The 16,653-nt window shown below is 42.7% G+C and overlaps 1 protein-coding gene across 3 annotated transcripts in view; it reads right to left on the reverse strand.

Annotated features, from left to right (window-relative positions):
- AMOT (angiomotin) overlaps positions 1-15,975 on the reverse strand; it is a 62,359-nt gene extending 46,384 nt beyond the window's left edge. The window contains exons 1-3 of one of the 3 annotated variants that reach the window (XM_082446124.1): positions 15,541-15,975; positions 7,310-7,387; positions 767-915 (exon numbers count right to left, since the gene is read on the reverse strand). The gene's annotated coding sequence lies outside the window, so the exon portion shown is untranslated. Of the gene's footprint in view, positions 1-766; positions 916-7,309; positions 7,388-15,458; positions 15,482-15,540 lie in introns of those variants that run through there. The other 2 variants (XM_082446125.1, XM_082446126.1) reach the window with 2 other exon arrangements.
- Positions 15,976-16,653: the final 678 nt, after the last annotated feature.

Here is a 16,653-nt window from a genome sequence, read left to right on the forward strand (position 1 = left end):
AATTCAATACTAATATTCAATAGTGAAACTTTTCACTTCAAGGATCTTAAGTAGTGTTGGAGAATGGACATGATGTCACACAAAAAGTCACAATTAGGTCAACCTAACCAGCCTCGGGTTCCTAGATGAGAACTTTGGAGTCCTGGCTCCCAGGCCCTGACTTCTATGATTTGAAATAGTCTCCAGTCTCTCTGGAAACATGACCCCCTTTCCTTTAGTCTTGCAGGGATTGACCCAGAAGATGCGTGTGGTAGATGGAAAAAGGTCATCCCCCCTCCTTTTGCACTTCTTGCATGATTACTGCTACCTGGTTTCTAATTGTTCTATTGAGCAGTTTCACCCCACAGTTAACCTTCCAAAGGCCCCTTTTAAATCCCATTCATCATATTTTGGGGGGAAGTACGCACCAAGGGGCTGAGCAACCTGCCCTTAAGTCCACTTTCCCTCTCTCGCAGTGACCCTCTGGGACTCCTGTACTTAAACTGTCAGATTGCAATTTTCTATTAGGCTGACAGGTATAACATATAAATTTCTGCTGGTGCCTGAAACTGGAAAGATGACTAGAAAACTACTTCTCTTCTCTCCAAAAAATAGAAATGGGAGCATGCATGGTTCAAACAAAATCACTTAGAAAGCCTTCCTGAAAGGCAGGGAAATACAGACTCTGAAGAGCGCGCCACCCCCTCCCACCCCACACCCGCCCCGCCCTGCACACACCCGGGCTTGCACGCACACACCGGCACCCACTCACACCGATGGTCCATACCTATTTCTGCTTTCTTTTAGGCTTAAAGCCTTGCTCAGGATAGGGAATTCTTGCTTATGAGCAGCTCCAGAAACCGCAACGGCAGATTCCCTCTCCCCTAACACTCAGGTTCAGGGTAAGCGCCGCCAAGAGTCCAACCACTGGTCACTCTGAAATGGTCAGGAGGGGGAGGGAGGGAGAAATAAAAACGTCGTTTCTATTTTGCCACCAATGGCCAACAGTTAACCAAACCAGTCCTTCCAAGGGGATGACTTTACCTCCCGTGTGCTTGCCTTTTACGTGAGTGACAGAGTCCATTTCCACAAGGACAAAAAGAAACCTCACTCTCCAGCGGCTGTGTTCAGGGGGTCGTCCAGTCTCCAGGGGATGGAAATGTTCAGGATTGCTCTGCTCTAGCCTCACAGCCCCCAGGAGCAGCTGCTTCCATTCTGACTTGGAATGGTAGGTGACGACAAAAGCTATAACCACTGTCACCTTTTGGGTGCAACATTTAAACTGCTATCAGTAGCAGGAAAGGTGAGTGAGGCTCACTGGCCCACATCCCAGAAGGGAAGGCAGTCATCAAAAGGTAGATTTTAGCCAAAAAAAGAACACTCAGTGAAGCTCCTGATTTAACTGCTACGGCCTCAGAGGGGCAGAAGAAAACCCAAGCTTCTTTTCAACCAAGTCATTAAGTACTTCTTGCATCCTGGCTATTCCACACATTTGCCAGCCCTGTGCTAAACACAATGAGGGATACAAAGGACGCACAACACATAGTTCCTGCCCTCACAGAGCTTACAATCTGATCAATGGCCCATCCATTCTTACTGGAGTAGCAAAAGTGATTGCCCTTCTCCACACATAGCAGCAACTCTTCTCCAAGAAGATGCCTCAACTTGCTTTCTCAGCACTTCCACTGCCCCGGTATCTCCACAAAAGGAAACTACTGGACTCACGTTATAGAGACTAGATGCAAACGCCCACCAGATATAGATCTGACATAGTCCTCATTTCGAATTACTCCTTTGACCCTCAGAAAAGCCCTGCAGGTCCAACCAAAATGGTTATGAAACTGAAGGGTTTGTGTTTAGGTGAGAGGCACATGTTCTACATTCCTATTTTCTGCCCTGGCCTAGCCATGACTCACTCATATCGCTTAAAGGAAAGCCTTTAATCCGCACCAGGGACACCATTTGAGGAGCAAAGCAATGCAAAGGAAGCACACAAGCGTCCCTGTATTTTGGGAGCATGTCCAAAACATCCAAGTTTAAAAAAAAAAATCCACAAAACCACACAGTGATTAATTTAACATTATTTCCTTGCAATGTTGCCAAAAATAAAATGAACAGATATACAGTGAACAAACATGGAAATTTGTCTTTCCATCTTGTTTTGGTCCAATGTATAATCACAAGCAAAAAGCAAAATCATCTCCAATATGCAAGGTAATTATTTTTGGGTGTCTCCCCTAATTTCAAAACAGAGGAACAACTTCTAATTGGAATCAAAGCTGGGCTATTAACAGAGCTATGGTAAATAACCACCGTGCTTCTATTGTCCAATTTTGAACAAAACAGTTGTCTTTTTTTTTTCTTCAACTGAAACACGCAGAAAACAGCCCAAGGCTTTTAAACTTGAGCCCCTGGTGAGAAACCACTACAATTCTTCTCCAGTACTATTTAGATTCTTCAAGCTGATTTTGACTGGCTTGCTCCTGACACCCAGCTCCTCACCAAGAAAACTTTACATATCCAAAATCTTACTCTCTTCCTTTAATTTTGTCCCCTCTCCTCCATATCCTTTTCAAAACCCAAACCACTTTATGTCAACCGGACACAGATTGTCCCTCCCCACCACCCCGCCCCCTGGCCTTTTTTGTTTCTGTTTAAAAGAGGAAAAGAAATCCGTCTAAGAAAAAAGCTTTGCTGATTCCTCTCCAGTTTACTGATTTTTTTTCCTTAAAGAACTTATGTTCATCTACATGATAAGAGTCACATAAGAAGGGGAACACTACTCCATTTATTTACTAGAGAAAGGAAAGGAAAAGATTCCTTGTCTCATGCGCAAGAATTAAAATAGTTATGAACTCTGCAACCTTTAATCTGCCCACAGCTTTAATCATGCCACTGCCAGGGGTCTGACATCATCTTCAATCAATAAAATAACCTTGTTTCCCCTGGACAAACAGACTGTCCCTGAGGATACTTGATAGGGGAAGAAAGGATATCCATGGTTCTCTCTTTAAAAATGCAATTTGAATCTATATATTCAACTCTTTTGTAACAACAACAGGGCAGCAAGGCCAAGCTAAATTCTTACTCCATTTGCAGTCATCGGCCACTCCCAGTATACCTGAGGGGCTGAGCCAAAATGAAACACATTAGTGAGAGCCCAGATATTTCCCAAGCCAAGACCCAGAAAATCAACATTACAAGGTGGGCAGGGCAGACCGAATTCCTACCCTTCAATTAATTTTGAAATCTGCCTATAAGATCTTCTTTCTATCCCTTCTACCTCCTCCTCCTATTCTGCCCCCACCCCTCACTCCACCAACCAGGATAAAGAATCTAAGTCTAGGAAACCTGTTTCTCTGCTAAATCTTGGTCAACTTGTTTCATACCATTTTACTTCCAGCGAAATGGAAAGAAGCCAGTTCAAAGTTTCCCCTATACCTACGTGCATGTATTTGTGCATAAAACACACACACAGCCTCCACCCACCCACACACACCCACACACACCCCCCCACACACACAACCTCCCACACAAAGATGCAAAACAGCCCACTGAATTCTCTCATGTCCTCTCATGTTGGTCCATATTGTGGCCTGAAGTGTCCTAGAGAACAGCTTTCCCAAGAGTCCTGCAATGCAAGATACTAATTGCTTCCTTTGGGAGGTAAGAAACAATGGTCCCTTTGCAGGTTATCCCTAAACTTTCACTGGGTAATGGGCAGGCAGTATAAATACCATGGTTAAAAGCCTGGGTCTAGAGTCACACTGCCCAAGTCCAAATCCTGGATCTATGACTTACTAACTGACTTCATACATGTCTCTTGATCTCCCTAAGTCTCAATTTCATCATCTGCAAAATAGGGCTAACGGTGCTCATACCTCAAAGGGTTGTTATAAAGATTAAGGGAAGTAATCTACGTAAAGTGCTAAGCTCAGAGCCTGGTACATAGTAAAGGCTCAATAAACATTATCTATGAATCTTATTATTTCAAAGGGGTCTTCTTCTAGAAGGGTACAGCAATTTTATGAAGTAAGGGTTTTTTCTTTTTAACCCTTTATTTGCAACTCAGTCTTTTGTGCAGGTGTCCTTAGATAAGTGAAGGCTAGAAGTAGAAAGACTCTTGGGAGACCACCTAGTGCTTCAACCCTCTCTTTCTATAGATGAAGCCGCCAGAGCTTAAAAGTGGTCAGAGCCAGGACCAGAGTGCAGGTTTTATTACTCCTAGGGTAATAGCACTTCCACTACAATATATTATCTAGCATATTAGCTCGTACATAGAAGATGCTTAATAAATATTAATTAAATTGAATCGACTCTGGTTTTAACAGATTATAAACCTGGCTTAATGCTACATTCAATTTTCCAATTCCATTGTAAGTAAAATGTTAATGGCAGGAGGGAAAATTCAAAGACGTAAGAGGAAGGCGTTTAGCCAGAAGTATGGCAGAAGGACCCTGCAAAATCTCTCCTCTTTAGGCCACGATATGCAGGTAGGTTGGAGAGCAACAGGAATCTCCACTGATCAATGTTTCCAGGACCCTGTTCTAGGTCTTGTCAACATCATACCAACTTGGCACTTGCTGTTATTTAAGTTCAGCGCTAGCTTAAGAACAGGCTTTGAGTCGGCCCCACCTCTTTGCTCCTATCTCTACTTCTATCTAGATTAGGTTGGAAAATTATTTTAAGAACCACAATAAGTCCTTGGCATTTCCAAATCTTGGATCAGTGTCAGTTATCTGTTTCGCAGATGATAACTCAAGGCGTGGTCAATTTGGTAGTTTTACTCTTCTGAACTCTAAAACAATTAGCTTGAACATGGTAATAGGCAACAAAGGTGATTAACCCTAAAGTGTACATGAGCAGTGAAACACTGAGTAACAAGGAGAATCCTGTTGCCACCACCCCTCCACCTCCCTCCACGCACACCCATTCCAAGGGAGGAACAGATCACACCATCATGTCCTATTTCTTCTTGCCTCAGAAAAAGTATAAACAGTCCATGAAATCAGATTGAGCATAAACTGAGAAAAGTTTAAGAATATACCTACAAGCTGCCTGCTTTACCAATCTCCTGTCTTCACTGGCATACTACCCACTTTTATTTTTACTTTGTTTTACAAGTAATATAAGCACAACATGCAAATATTGAAAACAAAGAGAAAAAAACCACTCATAATCCCAGCACCTCAACCCAAGCATTGTTAGCATTATAGAATATTTCCTTTAGTTTTTTTCCTATGTGTTTTTGTATTCTTACAAAGCAGTGGAATATTAATGTACATATCAGTTTGGGTCCTACATTTCACTTGGTCATCAGCACTTTCTCCATGCTGTGGCATAGACTTCTTAACAAACATTGTGTGTAATAGTCCATTAAACCAGTGTATCAAGATTCACCGACCCATTCTCCAATTATTAAGAGGTTTAAATTGCTTTTCATTTTCTGCTAGTCTAAATCATATTACAAAAACATCTTTGTGATTTAGCCTTTTTTTCAATATTTTGGATTGTTTCCTAATGATAGTATCCCGGAAGTGAAATTAATGGGTCAAGGAACATGAATGTTTTCAGACAACCCACTAAAAAAAAAAATAAATAAAACTAACAAAACACCAAAGCCCCAGGAAATCTCTCCATTTAATGAAAAGTTCTCCTGCTCCCATTTTTCCACCAGGGCAGAGCAGGACTCCTGGGAGGGAAAGAAGCCAAGAGGAGCAGTGTAGTATCCCAGTGGCTTGCGAAATGGCAGAGTGGAATGTGGGCTCCCCTGTGAATCCAGCTTGCATGCACTTGCCCCAAATTGCCACCCAGCCAAGAAGCTAATTAGTAAAAGCATCAGGTGGGTGAGAACAGGTTCATGGCCTGTAATGGCTGATATCATGTTTCATTTTTGCCCTTGGAAAGATCTGACAGTCAGCTCAAAGACATTCAGTTCTAGTGACCCAATGTGCTACATTCTGAGACTTAAATCTGTTAATTTTCAGAACCAATCTTCAATATATTTTAAAGGGTATTTTGCTGTATAGAACTAAGCATACATGACCCATGAGCCTGTGTGTGTACCTCTATTTTCAACCACGGTTAAAGAGGCACATTTAAGGTCAGCCTTGTTTAATATTATATGACTAAGTGGCACCTGTCTTACATGGTCAATGTGTTATAGACAGAGGTTTATTTGCAGATCCGACCATAAAAGTCATCCAGTCCTAAGGCAGGGGAGGCAACTGGCCAGAGATGCCCCCGGCTTAGCAAGAGCAGACACAACAAGCACTTCTTTCCTGGGCTGCTTTGTCAGAACTCTCAGAAAAGGGCAGTTCCGCTCTCCACCTTCTCCTTGAAGACTTTTCCCTAGTCCTTCTCCATCTTCCCCCTGCCCCCAGCTCTGCTCAATATGGAAATTTAATTCTCTCTTCTCAGTCTTCCTACGGGACTTTGGACACACATCTCTATCACAACATTTATCACCATATTTTCCACAAACTTTACTGAGCACTTACTATAGCCAGGTACTGTATAGGCCCTAGGATGGATAAAAAGGAGAAATAAAAAAGAGTCCAGTCCTCAAGGAGCTCCCAGTCAAGCAGAGGGGTCACAATCCAATGGGAAACCAGAGGTACGAGCAGATAGCTCAGGCAATGCAGAGGACCCTGCAAAAAAACTCTGGGCCACCTGAACAAAACTTCCTAGAGGAAAAAACTCATGAGCTGAGTAGGAGACATAGAATCTGATAACCAATGTTGGGGAAGCTGAAAGGGGAGGAGTCAAAGATAGGTTGATATACATCTTGGAGAGTTATTAGCATATGGATAACAGGTAAGGTCAAAGAGTGGGCTGGATCATACATATAGAGTAGGAGCAGAACAGAACCAAGGATGAAGCTTAGGATAGACGCCTGAAAAAAAGTGATCATTCAAGGGTCAGGTACTTTGCAAATGTGGGAGTGAGAGAGAAATTCCTTTATTTACACTGCACGGGTTTTCCCCCACATACCTTCAATCTAGACCTTGTAGTACACCGCTCCAGGGACAGAAGTCCCCAGTTACAATGCAGAGAGAAAAAATGAAGTTAATTCTTGTCTTTTATGCTTCTAAGTACCCAGGTAGAAACCATTATAATAGGCTGAGCCAGAAATGGAAATTGCAATCTCAGAGGGCATGGACCGGGTGCATGATTTTCCTCTGTATCCTTCCCAACACCTAAAATATCAACTGGTACATAAAGCATGCTTAATAATTGCCTATAACTTTCCAAAGACTTTGTTAGAGGCAACAGAAAGAGAAGAAAAGGAATGAAAGACATAGAATAGCAATAACAATAATACTCTTACCTTAAGTTTCTCAGCCTTTCTTCTAAGGAGACAAGAGCTCTTTCACTTCTGTTATCTTATTTGTCCTTCTCCGCAGCTCTGTGAGGAAATAAAGGCCGATGTGATTAATTCCATTTTACAACCGGAGAAGCTTAAGTCCAGGACAGATAGCTCATGATAATTAATTTGACCAAGGTTTCACTCTGGCTTACTGGTGAGGTCAGGATCAGAACCCAGATCTTGTGATTTCCTGCCCTGTGCTGGGTTACTAGACACAAACTTCTACAGAACTGGCTCTCCAGTTATTAAGAGGACAGTTCACAGGAGAAATTAATTAGGAAAGCAAATTCCCTAGGGACTCCAACAGTCAGCCTCTCTCTCTCTCTCTCTCTCTCTCTTGAGCAAGCCAGTGCACTGCACCTGTAAGAAAATATCTAAGACATTTCCCCATACCAACACTAGAACGGCTGGATGTAATCGTTCACAGTCGTGCTCCACTAACATAATTGGGAGCTCCCCGTTTTGTTGTACCCCTTTTGAAGGGAGCTCCATCTGCCTTCAGTCTGGTTTTTGTGTCTGAGTGGGGCTCAGGTGCTGATTGCAGGTGTGGCATCCAGCAGGTGCACGGACAGAAGCCAGCATTTCATATCTTCATACCAAAGGGCCTGAGTCACTCCCCAAAGGCAGCTGCTCCTCCTCCCTCTGACTTGCAAGCCCCAGGAGCCTGTCTTGACTGAGTTGCCACTGCAAAACTAAATCTAGACCCTGACTTCTCAGGAAGGGGTAGGGTGAAATCAGTTAAACTACAAATTAGATAACTCAGCCAACTCCCCCACTTACTCTCCAGAACTAGTGCAGGCATATGCCGCAGGCATAGCATCAGGGAATATACGTACAGAATGACTGTCCCTTACTAGTTACGGGGGAAAGGAAGACTACAGCAGACCCATATTACATATATAGCTACAGAGCACTTATTCTATTGCAAATGGCCTTGAACCCTCAGGAGCAAGTATTCATTTCCCTAAATAAGATGGAGTACAGTAGAAAGAACATGCTAGAAATCCTGCACTCCAGTTCCCATCATAACCACTCTCCTTCAGGCTGCCAAGGGAGAACCACTCAGCGTAGTCACAAAAAGTACCAGGACAGAAAAGTCATCACGTTGTCCTAATGGAAGCCTAACTGAGAGCCTGAGGCAGACAGAATGTTCTAGGGGGTAAAGGGGGGGGGGTCATCAAATTTTTCTTAGCTCCAAAAATTTTTGTTTTAAAAAGAAAGCAGGGGCTTCCCTGGTGGCGCAGTGGTTAAGAATCCGCCTGCCAATGCAGGGGACAAGGATTCGATCCCTGGTCCCGGAAGATCCCACATGCCACGGAGCAACTAAACCCGTGAGCCACAACTACTGAAGCCCGCGCACCTAGAGCCCATGCTCTGCAGCAAGAGAAGCCACCGCAATGAGAAGCCTGTGCACTGCAACGAAGAGTAGCCCCCACTCGCCGCAACTAGAGAAAGCCCACGCGCAGCAACAAAGACCCAACGCAGCCAAAAATAATAAATAGATAAATTAATAATAAATAAATTTATTTTTAAAAAAAGCAATTTGCCTCCACCAAACACACACACACACACACACACACACACACACACACACACCCCAAAGAGAAACTAATTGTAGGAGGAAAAAAACCCCAAATGTTATTTTAATAGAATGGTTTATTGTCATTTGTCATATTTCTTCAATTCATATGGGAAACTCAAATTAACAAGCTTTGGTTTACAGCCCATGATCCAGAAAGTAAAACTGGCTACTAAACTAAAATGTGATCACTGTATATAAACAGAGTGAAAGAAAAATCTGAACTGAAAACCTAAATATAATAAAGAGGAGATTAGATTTCTTCAAAATAGGCAATCTAAATAATTTTCCCCATCTGTGATTTTTATCTTAGTTTGCTATCACATGGAAAAGAATGTCATTAATACAATGCAAATCCATGCCCCTTGAAAACAACCAAAATGAGTAAGTGATGTACTAATTAGCTTCCTAATGGGGAAGGTTTTAATTGAACCATTCTATAACAACCTTCATCAAAGTTTCCAGGGCAACTTCATAAAAGGATGTCAAACCTGGCCCATATTTTTATCCCCTTAAAAATAATTCTCAATGCACAGAAACACGGAAAGCTTATTTCTCTTCAATGCTGTTAACACTCAGGCCACTACATTTTCTGATGTCAGCAATCTCCTTCCCACAAATATTCCAAGTATGCACCACCGTCATTCTCCTTTCAATTATGTGGTTTCTCTGCTCCTTTACTGATTGAGTCCAGGCCTCTCGGATAATGAGAAGCATGTGCAGGGAAAATATGCTCTTAAAAAACACATACATCAGTTTCATCTGCATTATGAAAGGGGGGGGATCATTTGTCCATATCAAAAGGATCAAAATGTGAAGTTTGCTATGGGATATATAAAGGAAAAAAAAAAAAGATCAGCATCAATGCCTAAAGTTGGGGGGCAGTTATTGTGATCTGAAGCAACACCAAAAAGAATAAAGAGGACTCCCCCAGTCCACCCTTTCTAGCTTGGCCACATTTATACTTAATGTTATCTTAATGTTGCTTTGGGGGGTATTTAAGTTCTGACATACACATGGAAATGAGCCACGAATTGTACAGCAAGCATAAATATTCCATCATTAATAAAAACCAGCTGTGTATAAAACACTACAATGGCTGGGTTTCAGTTACTGGCTATCATCAGTATGTGTCACAAGCAAATGTTACTCAAAACTTTCCCCCTTGAAACACACACACACACACACACACACACACACACACACACACACACACACACAGATACATGCAGAATTTTTTTTTTTACTCTTTTTAATCTTTTGGAAGAGCTTTGAAGAACTCACTGATCTCTATGGCACATACCAACTAATGTCTCTTTTTGAAGCTATTTTTCATCACCCCAGCAGATGCTAGAGTCCTCTTATTAGAACTTCAACTTACCACATAGAATGACAATGCTTAATTTTTTATAAAAGCCAAGAGGGTCAATAATACAAATGTTGGGACAATCAATTATAGTCAGTAGGGCATTTGAGGCACCAAAGGGCACTGTATAAGAGAGCAAAGCTCATTAAAAGTGAACACCTGCTCAGAACCCTATAATAAGCCTGCTCCGCCATCATGCAGACACCTTTCATCCAATGACCTCAAAGCATGTGCCTAATATGAAGCATGCCTAAACACCTCTGTGAAATATTAATATCCTTGCTTCCCAGAAGGGTAACTGAAGCTCAGAGCATCTAATTCATTTACCCTTGGTCACATGTCAAGTCAGAAAGGGTTGGGCAGAGAAACCCAGAGCCTGGCTTCAAGTCACGCAGTCTAATGATATTTCATGGAGTTGGGGCAATAGTGAAAGTGACTTAACAAATGTCAAGGGCAGCCTATACAGTTAAAAAAAAGTAGATTTTCAAAAATCACCTTAGGAGATGTTAGCAAATATATCCATCTGCATTTTCCCCATGAACACATATCATAAAAAATGTTCCTGTACTTAACTTGGTACTTTCTAAGTACTAAAACCCATACTTTACTTTCCTATCCTGGCTAATGAAATTTAATCTAATTTATGAAGAGCCATTGGTTTCCAGGAATGAGTCCATCCAAAATTGGAGATCATATGTATACTATACCTTCATTATCAAAGGAAAATTAAAGGACCGTGTAACTGAACTTTCATTGTATGGTAAAGCCTCAAATGAAGAACCTCTTATGTGTGGGTCATCCTGCTACACCTACATGTCTTTTATTTAATTATCTAAAGCCCTTAGTTTCCTTACTATTATTTATTCTAATTTAAACATATTATTTTCAAAGCTATTAAAAATTTTTGTGCTTTCCCGCTTTTCCTTTCTCATTTGGGAGATTTCATAGTCTACCCAAATTTGTACTCTCTTGATGGGATATCATGATACAGTGATTTAAGAATCATTGCTAATGATTTAGACAAAGTAAACAGTGAATCCTAGTTTTCTTTCTGCTTAAAAAGAGTGGAGGAAGGGTAATGAGGTCAAGGGAGTAGAATTAAAAGCCTTGCTACATACATGAACACCCTAAATTACAGAAATGGTTTAGGGATTACTTACTAAATCTGTTAGTTTCTTCTGGCATTGGAGGAACAAACGTGTGTGATTCCTCATATGTACTCAGTCAGGTTCTGACTTCATTCCTCCACATAGGTTTACAAAGCTAAGTCTTAGGTGAGCTCTTTTTAAAATTTAAAAGCAGCATTGTACATTTCTATGACCTTCACTCTGTAAAATTCATACAAGTACAGAAACAAGGACTTGAAAGGAACTAGGAAAAATGAAAACAGGTGATCTGTTAGGATGATGGGATTCTTGATGAAGTTCTGGGCAGGGTCTTAGCTTTTTAATTTGATATGTTGTTAAAATACAAAACACAATGCATTTATATTGATATATTGATTATTGACATCTCCTTAGAGGTCTTTTTTGCTTGTTTTTTTGTGTTTTTTTTTTACATCCAGGTGACTACATGATTGCACTTCTAACAACCGCTGCACCTCATTCTAGTAGGAATCATTCACGTTCACACCAGAAATCGAGGCCTAAGAAGAGAACCATAAGCTTTTGATAACTGGTTCTCAAAATCACGCTGTCCAATCCCCCACAATTTACAGAGTAGGAAACTTGCTAAGGGTGGTAAACTGATTTAGAGTTGGGCCCAGAGCCAAGTCCCTCTCACCAATAGGCTCACTAGGAAAGCTTATTGTGGATTCTTTGATTAAAAATGGCATCAGTTGCTATTATTTTCGACAGCCTTGCTAGATACATGAACAGAATACCAGAAAAAATTTTCTGGATCCTTGGGTTATTCAAATACAACAATTAGAATTTAAATCTTTTACCTATATGGGATAGAGTCCCATCCTTAAGACTTACCAAAATCCATGAAGTCTGATATATTTCCAGAAAATCATACTAGCTCTCTTCTACAAGTAGATGTAGGCTGGGGCTAAACGTGGCCAGCATTATTACAAGCCAGAATGATTTAGACAATTAACTCCATGCCATGTAACTAAAAGATTTCAAAGGCCAAATAATGGCCTCACTTAATTCAAGAAATAATCATGACAACAAAATTCTAATGCCTTCCTTTATGCAATAAATATGTTTCGGAGCAGTCTCAGTTATAGTGAATTTTTATATATCAAGTCATAGTTCAAAGGCACTAACTAGGAAAGCTATTTCTTTCAAAGAAAACTGTAGTGAATTCTTTTATAAAGCAAATGACCTCCTATTTTCCTGCTTTTTTCCTTTTTTCTAGTTCAGATTTTGTGTGTTGTGTGTGGAAGGGGAGACATCCCTCCTTTCTCTGTTTTAAAAGGGGTCAGAAGCCCACCATGGAGGAGAGTAAAGCAGTATGGGCAGCTTGTTTAATGCCCCCTTAGTTCCTGAGACCAAATTCTAACCTTTGACTTGGGGGTGGGACCCTAGATTTTGGACCAAAGTCCACAAAAGGCAGCAAGAAACGAAGAAGTAAGCAAGACTAAAGACAACACATCATAGTAAACCACCAACGAAAATTCCTGGAGACAGGAAATCAATGGAGCACAATTCTAAACAAATTGGTTTAGTCCCAAGCTAATTAACTTGTCAAGCAGATCTCCAAACCCACTCAATCCATGGGGGAAAGAGGTGATGTAATAGGAGATTTGGGAACATTTACCCATTTACCATCCTAAAAGGCTCAGCCACGACCACACACACCTCTCTCCACTCCTTTCAGTGGGTTTAAGCTGGGCTTAATGGGTGCAAAGGACAATTTCTTCCAGACAGTCCCTAAGAATAGACTGTTCTCATGCATTCCAAATGCTCAGTCTCCATGGAGGAGGCTACCTGGTCACAAACATTTCTCAAGAAGGAATATATCCTCAACACTTCCTCATTGGTAACACCCCCTCACCCCAACAAAACACAATTTCTAACCATCCTGAGAACTTTGGGGCACTTTTGGGGGGAGAAAGGAAAAGAAACCTTAAGAGGAAAGTAGGAGAATGTGAGAAACTCCTCTTGTCTCCAAATGGAAAAAAGCCCTTAAAAAGTTGGATCAGAGGAAGAAAGGGGGATGGGGGAGAAGGACTGCTTAATTACAAAGACACCCTTTTAAAGAAGGCAGAGGCCCTGGGAGAGGGCTCTTAGGAGAGGCACAGAAGCCGATGTACCCACTTAGAATTCTGGCACTCAGTGGGACCTCAAGGTCATAGCATCCATCCCTCTGCTTTCTGAATAAACTGTTCTTAAGGCATTCTAGAAAGAGACTGATTCGTTCTTTACAAAACTTCAGAAAAAGCAACTCCACAAAACGCCTTACTAATGCATTAGTCTAATAAATCCTACTTCATAAACCAGAAATGAGATTTCAATTTCCAAATCCAAAACAGTATTGAATGTGAATTTTTAAATTCCCTTCTAAAATCTTTTAAATAGGTAAACAGATCCACAACTTTCACGTAAAAGTTACTCTACATATAAGCATGGTCAGAGGTTTACTTCATATCTAGACTATGAAGTAAGAAAAAGCACTTTCAATTTTACGGAGCCATAGACTTTTCCAAAGAAAGAAGTATCTTAAAATGAAGTATGATGTAGTGCCAGAAAGTGTCTGTAAATGACACCGGATAAACCCATACAGAATAGCTGGAACCTGAGTTATCATCTGTAAATAGATGCAACTACTCTACAACCACCTGGCTATTAAAATGTCCCAGGCCAGTTATAAAATGTAGTTTGGTCAGGCCAACTTTTCCTTTCCAGCTGATCTGAAATATGATAGCCTTTAAAATTGTCACCCTGTAGTGTTCCTTCTCTCCTTCCTGCTTTCTTTTCCTCCATTAAAACTAACTAATGAAATTAGGTAAAAATATAAGTAAATAATTTGTTCCCAAATAAGCAATGTGTTGGGGACATCTTTGTAACTGGTTTTTGAACACCACCATTCTTATAAGTTTGCCACACTTGCTCAATTGGAGGTAGGTGGGAGATGGGTGAAGATTTATCCCACAGCCAAAATGGTATTTCAAACTGTTCTTAGCTAGTAAATGAGGGTGCTGAAAGGTCTAACTGGGAAAGCTTCACAAAGACTGTCCTGAGAAAGGACTTTTCACACAGCCTAGTTCAAGGAGACTTACACACACTTAGCCCTCCATTATTGAAGATTATGGTGACTAATTATCTTCCTCTCTGAATGGGAGAAGAGGGTTATATTTTTAAAAGCTTTAATCTGCCTCCCGACTTCCACTCTTCATGGGGATGGGGGAGGACAGGGAGGATGAAGGAAAACTAAATTAGATACTTGATACACAAGGTGTCAGAAAATTCTAAAATACATGCTAGAGATTGGAAATGCCGTTTTTCACAAACTGCCCTTTCCTCTCTCATTTAATTGTACTTAGTCCCTTGCTGCAAATTACTATTGATATTATATTATTATTAGTGGCAATTTACCAGGGATTGCTCAGTCTACAAAGACTGTCACTTTCCCTCTCACTTTTCCTTCTCTTCATTTGCATATACTGATAAGTCCATCTTGCTGTTGAAGCACCTACGTACAGTGACCCAGGCTTGGGACCCTCAACACACCTGCATGATCAGGCAAAACTAGTTACTAACATCCATAAAGCAAATAAGGGGCAACCCTCTCCTCACGACCACACACACACACACATATACCTAAAAGAGTGTAGCACTGCAGATCACTCCAGGCTAAGGCTTCAAGAATTCACAGCCCCTGGCGGAGGCGAGTGTAAGCCCCCACCCCAACCCCAAGCATTAGGAGTAACGCATCTAACAATCTGAGATAAGCGCGTACATTCCAGATGAGCTAAACGTAGCTCAAGTTTCCTTTGGTCTTTAATTCCTTTTGTGCTTAATGACCTAGAGACCTACAAGGACCCCAGGAGGCAAGAAAGTAAAAGTACCATCTAGTAGTGGTACCCATTAGCATCTCTGTAGGACGGGGAAAGGTGCGCAGACTCTTTAACCTATTTAACTTGCTGCACATCCCGGAAAACTCTCGGCCAGCAAAGTAGAACACAGGCATCCCCACACGCATCTAGATTGACTCACTCACGCCGAGGTTACGATCAAGTTCATGCCACCATGGATTCCTGCCCCAGTTCCCCGCGAAAAGTAACCACGCGTCTCCTACCCCTGAAGGCAACGAAGACAAGGTGACGACTCTGCTCGCTCAAGTGGCTTCGGTCCCGGGCCAGAGGCCAGGGATAGGCAGGAGGGAAGCCCCAACTCCCGGCTGCTCCCCTCCTCGCTGCTCCGTCCGGGCTCTCCTTGGTGGCAGTGCACAGGCAGGATACCGGGCCGGAGGGTGGAGCAGCGGATGGTCCGAGGCGAGACAAACTGGAGGTGGGGGTGGAGGGGGCTGTGAGAACTAAGAGAAGATGAGGCGAAAGGGAGCGGAGATGGAGGAATAAATCAGGGGGTCTACCAGCTTAGGCAGCCAGAAAGCTCCTCGGAAGGAAGGGGCGTGACTGCGATGAAGGCAGCTCCTGGGCAAAGGATTGGAGGTAGGGGAAGGGGGACGAACGGGTGGCTTTTCTTCTTGCGGTGAGCGGCTAGGACCGCCCAGGAGCCGGGGGGCGGTGGATTGGGGAGTGGGGCGGAGAAGAGGGCGGGGAAAGAAGGGAGGGAGTCGGCCTGTACCCTTGGGGCGGGGGGGGGGGGCGGAAGAGAGGCGGGGCTAGGGGGCGGGGAAGTTCAAACAATTGAACGGCGGGGTCCGGCCGCTCTGGCGAAAGCGTGGGGGTGCCCTCACTCTGGTCCTCCCACTAAAGTGGTACGACTCGGTTACAGTAGCCCTGAGAGTCTAAGCAAGGACTGGCTGGGAGGAACGAAAGGGTTTTGCAAAGACTCCAATAATAGTGTACGGCAACAGCGGAGCGGAGTCGCGTGGGAGAGCTAGTGCAGCTCCCCGCCCCACAGCGGGAGGAAGAAAAACAAATAATAGAAATGCTGAAAAGTAGCTTCTCTCAAAGGTTGCTTAAAATAATTCAGGAAGGAGCAGCGATCCTTCGTTTTCCTTCCCCTCTTGCTTCCTATGACCAGCAAGCCCCCACCCAGGTCGCAACTCGGCGAGACACCCTCCTTTCTTCCTCCACTCCCTCTAGCCACCCTCTTCCTCCCCCGCGCCACCCTGCGTCCCGGCCCCCCTCCCGTTGGCAGGCCGCGCTGGCGGCAGGGATGGCGTGGGCGGAGCCCTGCCAAGCCTCCACCTCTGGGGCGGACTGAGAGGGCCGGCCTGGGCGGA

The sequence above is a fragment of the Balaenoptera physalus genome (assembly GCF_965194825.1).
Source record: "Balaenoptera physalus genome assembly, chromosome: X".
NCBI classification, from domain to species: domain Eukaryota; kingdom Metazoa; phylum Chordata; class Mammalia; order Artiodactyla; family Balaenopteridae; genus Balaenoptera; species Balaenoptera physalus.